General features: G+C 40.8%; 1 protein-coding gene across 10 annotated transcripts in view; it reads right to left on the reverse strand.

The window, feature by feature from the left end:
* LOC120901810 (calcitonin gene-related peptide type 1 receptor) overlaps positions 1-14,473 on the reverse strand; it is an 80,783-nt gene that overhangs the window by 27,215 nt on the left and 39,095 nt on the right. For all 10 annotated transcript variants that reach the window (XM_040310084.1, XM_040310086.1, XM_040310085.1 and 7 more), the window contains exon 3: positions 1,124-1,174. The gene's annotated coding sequence lies outside the window, so the exon portion shown is untranslated. The remainder of the gene's footprint in view (positions 1-1,123; positions 1,175-14,473) is intronic.

A 14,473-nucleotide genomic window follows, 5' to 3' on the forward strand; every position in this document is an offset into this window, starting at 1 on the left:
TCCTTCTTTATTGCCACACCATTAACACCGATTTCCTCTTCCACTTGATTTACTGCCAATTGCAGCTGCACTTTTATTCACACGATCCCGAAAGGTGGTGCCACCGAAAGCGTTCCAATCAATTGGCCCCCCGGCACAGTCTCTCACACAGCACGATTCTTACACCACGTTTCCGCGTACTGCACTGCGAGCGAATGTCTTTACCAGTGGACCCGAAAACCCCATAAATCTGACAACAATTTAGACAAAGTTGCCCCAGTCTGTACCGCCCGCTGTGGGTCACGCTTTTACATTCGCGCTGTATCTATTCCGGAAGCGTGCTCTTCCCCTCCTGCAGAGGTAAAGTAAACCTGGGGTTCTGCAAGCCATGCTTGCAGCCGTGTGCACAGAACTAGACGGCGTGTGCACAAGAGTTAAGCGTTTCGGGGCGAGAGTCCGCCGTCCGGGTGCACTATCAATCGACCAATAATTTATTAATTGGCGCAAAGCAACGTATGATTGGATCAATTTGTAATATCCGTCCCGCTCCGTTTGAGCGTAAGAAAGCTGTTTGGTTCTCTCTGCTCCCTACAACACCCGTCAACCCTCCCGCCCAGCAAGGGATCACATCAACAAGTTAATTAAAACTTGCCCTACGATCGGCCGTGTTCGTGTGCGGTTCCATTCATCATGCACACACGTCGGTTTTGCGGTGTTGCAGCATTTTGCTGGCGTGTGTGTGTGTCGTTGCATGCCGTGCCGGTTGCAGTTTGCATCCATTCGCAAACCCGCTCGTGTGGGTCTCTCGCTGGCCCTTCTTACGGCGGGCGTGTCCGGTGGGAGATAATCTGATTTATGCCGTGGTACAACGGAAAGGTTTTGCTGTAAAGTGCACCTGCTGAGCTTGCACAAATCGGGAGCAACTTATGCTTGCCTACCTCAAGGTGGTACAATGAGGCGGGCAGCGCTAAAGGGCATGGCATCTTAAGACTACTAGTCTGCGGTCGGTGCACCGTCATCACCGGAAAAGTAGTTGCCGGTAGCTGCAACGAGCACCTTTTTGCTTTTGGACGAATGAAGCCGGGCATATGGGCTGACAATTAGAGTGGGCTTGATCGGGACAGGAAACGGAATAATTACATACCATTTTGATGGCGATCAGCTCGATGAGCTCTGAAGACGAATGGGATTTGTTCTGAAATGAAACGGAAAGCAAATGTTGTGAATGTTTTATTGCTGGCTTTACGTACATTGCTTGTAACATTGATTATACACAGTTCGTTAATTATGGATGATGATTTGGAAATCAAGATTTCTTATGCTACATCCAGTTCCAAGAGTCTCGTGGATCTCCTATTATCCCTATCAGTTACGTTATAACCGCAACAATCGTTATCAAATGTCGGCTAAGTGACGCAGAATCTACTCAATTATGTGTTAAGTTGGTAGATTTGTCCCTACCTATATGTGGCTAGAGCATATATCTCTCTCTTTCAGTATAGCAGACATCTATGCTAGTATGAATAGCAGAAAATCTCGCGATAGAGACCAACGGATAAGCTTAATAATGCTTATAGTGATTTTTATTAATTCCATTTGAGATGTTAAGAAAAACTGTTCAGTCAAAACATAATTTAGAGCATCAATAGAAATAAGAAATGGTTCGTTTGTCTCATGGATATTTTTGACAAATTGTATGCTTCCGAACTTCCTAGGCTGATAATCACACTATAAGTCTAGTTTCAATGCAGACTTATTATGAAACACGATTGATGCACCATCAATGCTTGAAAATCTTAGACTCCTCGTACCTCGTTTATCATCAAAGCAGTCGCAAATCTTATACCAACGCCGGCACAATACACTATATGGTGCCAACGTTCCTTTACCGGCCATGAAACGCCAACTTAATGCGTTTTCGAGATACTTTGATTTCAAAACACTAGGTTCAACTTGTAGCATATCTGCTTTACATAACTTATTATAATACACACTATCAGCTATAGACTCATTGTAACACACTTCGGAAAGCCAAACCACTCTATTGCAACACATTCATTATAACACACTCAGCAAATCAGATCATACCAGAACAAAGCAACCGGAAGAATAAAGGCCCCACCGTTCATATAAAACAATTGTGACACACTTCTTGAAAACACCCGAAAGACGCATAATAAGCCAATCAGACGTTACTGCAACAAACTAGGTGAACCGAGTACGCATGGCAACTTATAAGCTCAGCGACGAAAACATCCATTCTTTAGCAACAATAATTGAAACCTTCTTTCGCAATACAGTAAACCCGAAGCATAGGCACACAACAACAAACACCCCACACCATTTCAATTTATAAATTGTTACCAATAACAATAACCTTTAATAAGGACAAAAACACATTCCAAATGAATGAATCCCATAACATATCTTGAGTATAAATAAAACCAATTCCGACCATGACAAGTCAGATTCGTTCGGACTGTCAGGAAAGGACTATGCCCATCCAACATCTATCGACTTATCATTTAAAGAGTTTAGTTATGTCCCCCTACCCAAGGTAAGGCCTCTAAACTCCAACGTTTCCAGTAAGGGAAACCTCCTAACGGTTTCTATGATCGCCTGGACGATCTATGGTCGAAAAGTCCGCTTCGAACAAAGTGTTATTCTACCTCGATACATGTCAGCGAAACACTGACCTACCGCGACGGTACTTGAGGTACAGTTGTACGCTCATCACATTACAAACTCATACAAACAAAGTTTTCTATTTGTCACAGAAGTTAATCACGGAGAATTGAAATAATTTTTATTATTGTGTTTATAATGTTTCCTCATTTCCTGCACTATTCTTAGTGTCAATATTTTATTAGATATGTACTAAGTTCGTTCGTTAAGCAGTTCGTTAAGCCCGCGTGGCGGACGAGTGTAGATAATATCATACGAATACTAGTTATTATTATTATTTATCTTGTCAATCAGTTGTTTATTAAACGGAGCAGGGATCAGGATCGAATCCAAATTATTTTTATGTTAATTTTATCATTTATGCATCAATACGCCTTTATTTTACCCAAATGTTACATCGTATTTAAAGATAATGTTGTTGCAGAATTGATGATTGATGAGAATGATGCAGATAATGATGTTGATTGATTGACAGAATATTGATCAATAATAAAATTAAATTTCTTCAACAAAATTTGCAACAAATCTTAGTAATGCGTTTAAACTCTAATCCTTTCTTTTCTCTTATTTTCTCTTCTATAAAATCTGTTTTTATTCAGAACACAATTGCAAGTTGTCGTACAGTAGCACCAGTGTTTTTATTTTCTGATACCAAACCATTTTACTAATCAAATTAAGCAATGATTCGTTTAACTCACAATTGGTTCAATTTTAACGCTTGGGTAGCATTTTTCCTTCGCCACCACGCTTACCAGCTCGCATTCTTCCCATTCAAGCGACAAACGTTAGCCATGAGTGTGCTCGAGCGAACACGCATTTCTCGATTGAGTTAACTTCTCGAGAGCGAGTAAACTACTTTCCTTCCGAGCGAGCGCTTAGACACGCGGTTCAATTGGCGGCACAATTGGTGGTCCCGTGCAAGAAACTGCCCTCGTGGACGGCGTTTGCTGTTCTGTAGCTGTGGGGCAAGGGGACCGTTTTATTATGTTCACTGCATTGTGTCACCGTCACCGGGCTGGATAATTTTGCCGGAAGGTCATTGCTTTATGAATAATTCAATTAAAAACTTTGCCTAATGTTGAAACTTTAAATCAAGATGAACTAGGTTTTCGTCCAAGTCCATTGCCAAGTCTGGTCAACTGACTATGACAGATTGTAACTTTGTCTTGGTGTAACTTTTCGGCTACGGAAAGAGCAATGTGCTACACATAACGATTGCATAGAAATACATAAACTCGTCCGGCAGAATACTCAAGACCCCTCCAGTCTCATAAAAAATTCTGTACTTACTCAAAAATTCCTCACACGAATTTGGCTACCGGACCGTTACTGTTCAGATGTATTTCCCATCATTTTTGTTTCCAAGTTAAACGGCCTCGAGTGCTGCTGTTTCTGTCGCTTGTGCAAATGGACAGCTCACACCAGGAACCGTGGAAGCTAGTGCTGGAAAATCATTAATAATTCATCCATCATAGCCAAGCCGAGCTCAGCGAACGTTAACCGGCTGAACGAAGGCAAAGTTGGCAACTTAATAAATCTGTTGACATCACGTCTTGTCAGCTGCCCGCTTCCTTTTGCAAATTTTTTTAAATCCTAAACCTATCCACCACTCTGTAGGAAAAAAACAAGGAAGAAAAAAAGATTCATACTTGGATGTTGTATGAGTGAATCTATTTTTGGAATTATTTAAATGATCTTGACCGAAGCCGAGGGTGGAAGTAAGTGGCGGAAAACGAGCGAGAAAATTGCTCATATTTGTAGGCGAAGGAAGAGTATGGCAATGCTTGCCAGTAAAACAGAGCCGAAATGTAATTTGGTCTGTCCGGAATGCCAGATGAATGCCTCTAATGGCCAGCGAATCGAGCAACACTCCGAAGGAGCCGGTCGGAAATGACGATCAATTTGCAACTTTATTGACCGTAGCAGCGCAACGGAAATAATCACAGCATAAAGATGAGAGTGGAACGTTCGCCAAATTTATAATTCACAAGCAAATCAATGTGCGTGTGCCTTGTTTTGCATTCTAAATTGCCAAAGCAATGGTTATGAATGCGCCGTTCGCCGTACAGTTAGAGTAAACGGCTGCTCATTGAGTTTTATTTCTACGGTCTATCACGTTCGCACAGAAAAGTTTACAACAGATTGTTATTTCTTCTGGCAGGGACAGGATAAACATATAAACATTCACAGTAAACTGTTTACAAACTAAACACATCACACGGTGAGGGGTGATAATTGTGGGCTGTGTGGGATTGTTATCACACCCGCAACTGTCTGATTTCTTCGATTTGCGTGTAATCCACACAGACAATGTACACGAGGCAATTAAATTGAAGCCACTTGAACGCGTGTAAATATTTAATCAACTTCCTTGCATCCTACGTACGGCGATATAATGCTCCCAGCGCCACACGATCGATTACCCGGGCGTGACCTTCATAAAGGCAAACAAAAACCACACGATTGATCCAGCTTCATCCCGTGTACTAACATTTGCCCGGCTTTCCCTGGGAATCGATGGAGTTTTTGGGAAGCAAAAGGTTTTACTTTAATCTCTGCCATTAATCAGATTCTTGTTTCGATCGGGTTTGATAGGGAAAGTTTTGTCTGGCTAATTGATTGAGTTTCGACAGCTAGCAGTCCAGCCCACCCTGTACATGGCCTTGCATAAGGTCATGGGAACAGGGTTAGAGCTCCGTGTGCTCCGGTGTTGTTTTGCTTGTCCATTTTCACAATTTGCCGCACATTACTTTGTATCGACTTGAGATTAGATTTTTGGAACGTAGTCGATCCAATAAAAGTATAAGTTTGGGACGGGGATTTATGATGAGATTTTATTGGCTTCGTCCCTTTTTCGCTACCGAAAGTGTTAACATGATGAGCAACTGCTGTTTTAGATCGTCGACCACGGAACAAATTGCTTTTACAGATTGGAAATTTACATGAAAATTAAGATCATTTTGTGGACTTTTTTGTAAATGCACTGTAATACGAGTACGCAATATAAATCGAGTTCCTGCAAGAATTCTATACTGATATTTTACATTACTTAGTGTATTTGAGTTTTGTTGCTGATTTTTAAGGAAACACCGTTGAGTCGTTGTGATGCGACTTGAAGATGATTTGTATAATTAAAAAGATAACAGTAATTTGTTGTTTTATAGATTGTATTGCTGTATTCCTCGAAAATATCGTATTGAAGGTTCAAATAGCGTCAAGATATAGACCAATATTATTCAACAGCACTTTATTCTGGAGTCCATTGCTCACCAAGTCTAGGTAACTCTTACGAATGTCTTGAAAATTAAAACAATCACTAGTAAAGCGCTTATTCCCATTATCCAGTAAGAACAGGAACAGATTTGCGCATAACATGGTTCAACACCACTGTGACCCAATATAAATGTTTGACAGAGACAAACACAAATGAACGGATTAAAATGTCTTAATTCCGAGCTCACATTGAAAAATTCTAGTGGATTGCACATCGGTGATGAATAGCTAAATTTAATATTCATGCTTCTGAATTTAGTATTCCATCATTTCTGTTAAAGATTATGTGTTTGTTTTACACAAACGACACAAACGATAATACTTCAATTAGTCATGCTTTTGCAATTTATAAGAACAATTGGTTACTAGCCTTCCTATATTAATAACAATACCTTTAAGAGAATATTGAAACATAGAAATTGGTTAATGTTTATCAGATGGAAATCCATTAAGGCTGATACCGATTGCAAAAAAATGTAAAACTCGTCCGTTTGCTGTTATATGTGATGCTATACGCATTCATATAAGTGTTCCATTAGTCAACACAATGATTTATAATGTTAGAAATACTTCTAAAAATTAAAAGCAACTCACACGTCCAAGGTAATACGTTCACCTGAGTGCAAATCACAAATCACTGTAAACATAATAGAGTTGCATTTGATTTCTGCGTTGAATTATGCTTTCACTACCAATCATTAGCCCCACTGTGGGAAAATTATTTGTCGGCTTCTCGTGGCTTTTCCCCATTACCTGTGCCATAGAAACTTCTTTGTTAGCAACTTGTTTCCACACTCTATTGCTCTTGCTTCGAATTCTCGACCAAGCACTGTTTGCGGTTGTTACACTTACCACAAACCCACGCACACACATACACATACCCATTGAACAACCCTCAAATTCCTTCGTGCCTTCCAAGGAAACCCTAAACCCTGGCATGGCTTCTCGCACCGTGCACCTTTAGCGCAAAGTGTACAACAACTGCAGCGATATGGCAAAAGGTAAAGTTTCACGGAAGGAAAACTTGTTACCGTCCAGTTAAACAGCACCATCGCCACCGCACGGCTTCACTCCTTGCCCGTTGCCAAATATTGCCAAGGTGATGAAGATGGGTAAAATTTGTTGCAACCGACAATGCGAACGTAAAAGTTTTAAGCATGCTGAGAGGATCGTTTCAAGCTGCCAATGTTTTGTTGCCGCTGTATGTCAAGTGGCCGTACACCGGTAGAATGGAGCAATGGAGGAACGTTGCACACATACACATACACAGAGGACGGGCGTAAATTTGTACCTTGTATGCTTTTGATATTCGAGCACCATGTCGACCTGATTTTGGCCCGAATGATGCAAGTTATGATGCATTTTACCAAAGACGCTCTCAATTCACCTCATCGAGATTGGAATGATTGATGTGTCGGTATGCTTTCTTCTGCGCAGTACATGGCACATGAACAAAGGAACCACTTGAGCGTTACTGTTATAAATTTTAATTAAATCCCATCATGCATATGGAAACCATTTCAAGCCGAGCAAGCGCAAGTCAAGCAACCGAGCATGGGTTACATGTGGCAGTGCGGTAACATTGGTGCCAATTTGGGTGTACATTGTTTTAATAATTAAATAATAAGCTTTTACTTTTAAAAGACATTAACATAATGAACCAAACCTTGCGTGCGGAACATCAACACAGAAACGCAAAGGGTAGATTAGTTTTGGATTACTCAATAAACGGGAAAGCATTGTAAAGGGTCCTACAAGTAGTAACACAGCTTCAAGCTGCGTCCCACCCATGATCTTTGGCAATTTATTTTGCAAACATAACCCGTTAAACAACGCACAACAGAAAGGGTTCTTCCTAGAACAGCACAGCATCGCTGTATCCCTTTTTACATCCCAGCACCAATCCTTATTCTACCAACCAGGCAAACACGATGCCGACTAATCCTGCGGCTAATGGACATCCTTTGGTCCCACAAACCTCTAAAGGTTAACATCTACCGAATCCACTTAAAAGCATTGCTCAAGCAACTCCTGTTCAACCAACGTCCCGTTAAAGTGTGTGAAAGAAGAAGAAAAAAATCCCCCCATTACCAGCTGTACTACTGCAAGCGTAACCGAAACTCCACCGTACAAAGAAAGGGCAAAAAATAGCCACACCATCCTAACCATGTAAACGCGAAACGCGAATGCAAAGATGGATGAGCTTACCCATTAAATTAGCAGTAACCATACTGCTGGTGGTGGTTGTACGAAATGGTGTCCTCTTTTTAGGGATAGGTGTGAAAGCAGAATGAAGCTGACACTGGATGACACACATTTGAGGTCAGCCAGACACTTTCCTTCGTTGTGGCTGCCACTGTCCGGTGGCATTGAATTACTGTTGCCTGGTAGGATGAGCTGGGTGAGATGATAAGATCTGTACTCATGCGCTCGCTCATGAGTGAGAAATGTCAACGGGAAAAGTGAGCCAGCGCTGGTGCTATCGGATCATTAATCTTGTTCTTCGGTCGGACGGATTTACTCGTCTGGCTGCTTCCTACTGTTCCTCAGCTAACAGGGAGAGCCCCTGTCACTCCTACTTACTTCTTCTGATTCCTGATTTTGCCACTTTTCCCCGTCCTTTCATGCTCGATCATACGGCTGTCACTTCTGGGTTGGTGGTTTTTGTCTCTTCAGCAACTGCTGGCAGCAACCAGAGCGCAACCATCGGCCAATTAGTTAATTTGCGATAGCCTTGTGGTTGTACTAAGTGGTTGCACAGACTTCGTGTGGTGTGAGAAGGAAGTGAGCGTCATAAGCCTGGATGATGTTGAACGTGTGTCCAAACGTGCAGCACAGTATCATATTCGTGATGATTTATAATGTTCAGCAAAATGTGTGATGGATTGAAAATTACAGCAAGTGGATGTAAAGGATCGCTGTCGCGGTGACACTATGAACATCCAGAGCTGCCCTTTTCACCTACAAATACCATCGTGCTACAAAGTAAGGGCGTGTAAGGGCGACCATCTCTGACAGGCAATTGGGATGCAAATTTACTGCAACGTGATCTGATCCCTCGGCTCGATCTTGCATCTCGCATCCAACTCCGTCAATTATCCGTTATTAATCTACCTTTATCTACCGTAACGCCGTTAAGCAACAAGTTGGCGAGTGTGTATGTATGTGTAGACTTTATCCCGCTTTATCGCTCGCACGGTGCTCGCAAGCGTTTTTACGATGCATCAGCATCGATAAATGGGCAACACGCGGGCATGCCGTTTCAAATATTGATCTCGCATTTTACGACGTGCCATAAAATAACCCTGAACCTTTGGCGATCCCGCTTGCCGATGTGCCAGGAAGTGTGTCGATGAGTAGTCGAGACACACATCGGGCGAGTGGGGTTTGCGTCACGATACGACGGATATAATCGTTTGTGGATTATGATTGCAAATGAGCCGTAACGAACGATCTTACCCTAGTTTAGTCGATTGAGCTGTACGGCTCGTAAGAATGGTATCGTGCCGTCTGTGGCTTTCCTTTTTTTCTCCCTTTTCACTCACATATAATCGAGGCAAATCACAAGCATATATTCTTTTTTTGCACCCACCGATGTGTTTTTGTTTGAGAAATAATCTCCATTTTGCTATTTGCCTGCCTTACGTAAGAAAGTGAACAATTTGCTTGTCGCTAATCGATACACGCTACTAGAGAGTGTGTTACATCTTATCGCCGAAAAGGTAAACGACCCCTAATTTGCATACCAGCAGACGCGATCTGCTTCGAACCACCGCCGGAAGCTATTGCTTTATCCGTCGGTGTTTGCCTCGACGCTAATGTTGCAGCCTTCGTGTAGTTGTTCAAACACTAAACAGATCGGCCAATGCTTTCGAAGGTGCTAAACGCACCCGATTACCTGTACCACCTGAGAATACAGGGGTAGAGGCGAAAGGTTTTATGATAAGTGAGCACGAACAAACAGGCCAACCCTTACAGCTTCAAACCGGATGCTGGTGGGTGTGCGTGTGTGTGCTAGTGAGCCAGTTATTTTTAGGATCCCTTGGCTTTATTCCGCCCCGACTAACAAATGATTTAAGAGCCATCTTCAACCGCCCCGGAGGAAAGGGTTGTTTTATTGACTTTACGCTGCAGCGCAATGTTTATCGAGAGCGGTGGTACGGGAATGTATCTATTTGTGTGGTGTTTGTGTAGTGTGCTGCTATCTGCCCCTCAGCTATGATAACAAAAGTTTTTACTCCGCTAGTGCGTGCGGTCGTTTTGCGATGTTTAGAACTTGTTGCGATGATAGTACCGAACAAAGACGGTGGTACTTTTACATGTGCAAAAGATGGGTTATTCTACTTTTATTACCCCTTTTTCGCGATGATGGAACGTATGCAGATGGCTTAACTTTTGGCGGACGAGGATTGTTCCAATTCCTGTGCACGTACATGAATGGAAATTTATGAGTAAAATCGTTGAACCAGATTCCGTCCCGCTGCGATATTTCATCAGCACAACGTACGCCCAGCACAATGTGGTTTTATTTTTGTGGTAGTCGCAGGTGGTTTTTTAAAGCCAACCAATTACTTTCTGGTTTTACCTCACCTGGCGAGGACAAATGTCAACCGCCGAAATCCTGGGGTTTCACGGTTTTGTGATTGTGATTGGTGTTTGATTAAGCATGAGCAATCATTTTAACCGCAGCAGCTGCACGCGCTCGGGTGGTTTCAATTGATGATGTGGCACAGTCGAAGTGAGAGTAATTAGAAATTCGTTTCAGTTGGTTGCAATTGACTTGATTGAATTCAATTCTGTGAAAAGTTGTAGCAATTTTTTGCTCAAATAATAATCAAAAATAAATTACATAGAAAAAAGTGTGTACTGTTGAAAGCAACCAAATAAACATCTCAATAATATTTTGAGACACAAATGTAAATACCAAAACATGCAACACATAACCATGGACCAATAAAAACAATCATTTTATTTTCTCATATTTTTCACTAACTTTTGGTACATAATTTAACCTTGGAATTATTTTTATAATAATATTATAATAATAAAAAGTATTACACCTATTATAAAAATACTGAGCATTTGTTTGATATTGAATAAAATACTCAATTTAAGAAGTAAATGTACATAATTGATTGTGGATTGTGGAGCATGTTTTATTAATAAATTATTTGTCAAACTAAATGGGATGAGACCACCTGGCTTACAGACACTTTGATCCCAGACTCCATCACCTGATATCTTTACTGCACCATGGAATAAATGAAAACAAGACCTTCTTTCGGCATTTTTATAACAGGTACTCGAATCTAATTCTAGCTTTGAGGCTGATATAACCTGGGCTGAAAATTGCAGGCTAGTTTTGTGTGTGGTTTTGTATGGAATTTTGACATGATTCCAGCTGAAAAATGTCAAACTCCATAGAAAAAGGCTAACTAATATAGTAAAAGGCCCCTAGTTCAGAATAAATTAACCAATAAATTAAATACAAAAAATGTATCACTCATTCACATCTATTATTTTGCGTACCCTATGCAGTAATAAATTGACTTATCACCAACGCTTACCAATTTTCTATCAAAACTAGTGAAACATCTTCTTGAAACTTTGTAAGGCTATTACTGGCTCATTATTGGAGACCGATTGTTGATCTACCTTCCATAGATGAGTGTTATTAAGACTTCAAAATTAACACAAAGAAATTAATCTCAGCTCCGCACAAACACTAACGCCACCCCATCGATCATCGTTTCACTTTAAAAAGTAGCGCAACCATACGATGAGCAGAGCAGAAGCGGTAAAAAAGTGCATCCCATTTTTAATTACATTTCGCGTACCATCACCTTCAGCCTGTAACCTTCATAGCCACAGTGACAATAGTACCGGCAGCTTTGCTTTTTTGGGGAGGAAAAAGAGAAAAAGGCTTGAAAATTAATTATGCCTGTGTAAAGCTCTTCGGTTGTGGGGGTTTTTGTTCTTTTTCATTAAACATAATTCAACCAGATTTCTGCCACAGGCATAGCGAATCCCTTCAACGAGCCTTTTCCTAAACATCATGATAAAAAGCTCAAGCATGGATGTGATTTGACCGCTCTTGATAGGTTGATTGCGGCAGGAGCAGGAGAACAGTTGAAAAAGTGCTTGCAAAAAATAAGCTGTTGAAAATGCTGATCAGTAGGGGAGGGCTGTAGTATAAATCAAGCAACAACAAAAAAATTGATATGCCACACAGCTGTCCTGTGGTAGGCAATCAACACCAGATGCAATCATCTCATCCACTGTCTCGAATTTGTGGTCCCACAAAAATAAAAAGTGAAAAAATGATGTTTTCGACCATTTCTGCTAACCTTTCTCTGGGCTTTCAGTAATAGTCACTCGATCAAAAATGGACAAGTGAAGCAGAACATAGCAGAAAAAACAGTCCACCTTCATCACTCACCTTCACCAACCAGTTCAAAAATCAAACGAAACGCTCTATGCGATATCATTTCAATATTACGATGGTCCGCTTGAGAGATGAATCACTGCCCAGCGGAAATTGACTTCCCAGTTTTGGCAGATGTCACAATGTGCTGTCGAACGTTCCGAAGCGTACCATTTCATCATAGCAAAATGGGTTCGATAGATAAATGGCCCAACGATGTGTTCAATATAGCCTGGATGCTCGGTGTACACTCACTCAGGCAGAACAGTATCGATATTGCTTGCCCCAGCAAACGATCGAGCAGTTCGGTTAAATCGTGTGTCAATCTGAACCGTTCGCCATTTAATGCACTTTGAATTGGGTCCATTTCTCGATGGTCTACATGTGTCTGCGTGTGTCTGTGTGTTAAGAAAGCCCTTCCAGCCTAGCCATACCGTCTGTCAGCCAAACTACCGATGGTATTGATTGAGGTAAACAATGTACAGTCCAACTGCCCTTTCTCCCCGCACGAGTTGGTTGAACTCCCAGGAACGCATTAGCACCGCTGTCAGTTTTCATCAACGTAAACATTAGGCCATGCTTTCGCAATATAATTGCATGCATTGAGCCGAAGATAAATGTGTACACACGCCAGGCATTGCCATCGATCTGGCAGACACGTTTATGGGGTAATAAATGGCAAGAATCATGATCCAACGGTTTTCCCTCTCCCCTTCCCTCACTACTTGTTTCCGTCATAAACAACAATATAGTCAGTGTAAATTGAAGACTTTTGCATAATTGTGCTCAATGGATTGTTGCAACTTTGGCTGTTTCCTTTAAATGCAATAAATTCCTCTCCCAACTCTCTTCTTTAAACATCAGGGGAAAAAAACCTGCACAAAAGCGTTGCTATAGACAGAGAAACCTTACGCAAGATTTGTATGTTAGTTCCTAAGGAACTTATTTTCTATCTTGTTTTCATCCATGAGAAGGATAGAGAAAAAAAGAAATCCTCATCGCAATCTCAAACAATGCACTATCGGGCAGTGGAAACATGGCGTACAAAAATGCATTATGACGCTCTGAAAATCTAACGAAATCCATTTCGAAATGAAAAATATTTGTTCCGAACGGTTCAATGGGAACACATTTCACGTTTATCTTGAGCGGTCATAAATTGAGTGAAGTGATTGAGCGGAAAAATGGGACGTTAAAAAGGTCATGACTTGCGGGCGTTTCGTTGCAGTTTTCATAATGCATCCGGTCGAATGCTTCAAAACGTTTGCGGAAAGCAAGATGTTCTAGAACACTTTTGTGATTTTTTTTATATAATGTAATTGAACTTACTCACAAATCGAAAGAAGGTTATTTAGTTAAACAATTAAATCGATGTTTTAAAAATATACTTAACAATTTAGAGAATGTTGTTAATAATGTATAATTGTTGATAGTTAACTTTTTGATATTAAACTTAATCTAACACACATATTCTTGGAGCTCTTTCGTTTTACAAATCACAAATTAAGTCGATAGAAATATTTGTAAACTAGTTTTTATTCTAAAATTCTACACCTCGATTTGTCATTATTTTCATGCAAATCTCAAGCAACGTGTTCCTTTTTGACGAACGCTCAAATGAAGCGAACATTCCATGCAAAGGCAAACCAACTTGAATGACGAAGGATGTGGAAATAAATTACACCCATTAAAAGAAGCTCGTTCATTACACAACGTTCGTTTAACAAGCTTTTTCCACACTCTTTCGGTCTTTTGTCACACCCCTGCTTTAAATATGTTTCTGGCGACAAATGAGCGCAAAGAATGTAAAATTATAATGGAATGGTATAATTAATCACATCCCTCAACAATTCACTGCACGTTTATCAGCCCTTGATGTCACATACTTCAAAGGGATTTTTTGTCGAGGAAACATCAATTTCTCAGTATCGTTTACAGCTCAATTATTTCACTTGTACATTGAGGCTATGATTTAAAAGAGGAAATAGCAAAAAAAAAACTTGCAACAAATAATCACAACCCGAGCTCATTGTAGCGAGTCGTAATTGGTCGGAAATTACCTGACGAAATCACCGTACACCCACTGGGGGGAGCAGGCTAACATAATCTGGG

Source organism: Anopheles arabiensis, chromosome 3, assembly GCF_016920715.1.
Source record: "Anopheles arabiensis isolate DONGOLA chromosome 3, AaraD3, whole genome shotgun sequence".
NCBI lineage: Eukaryota > Metazoa > Arthropoda > Insecta > Diptera > Culicidae > Anopheles > Anopheles arabiensis.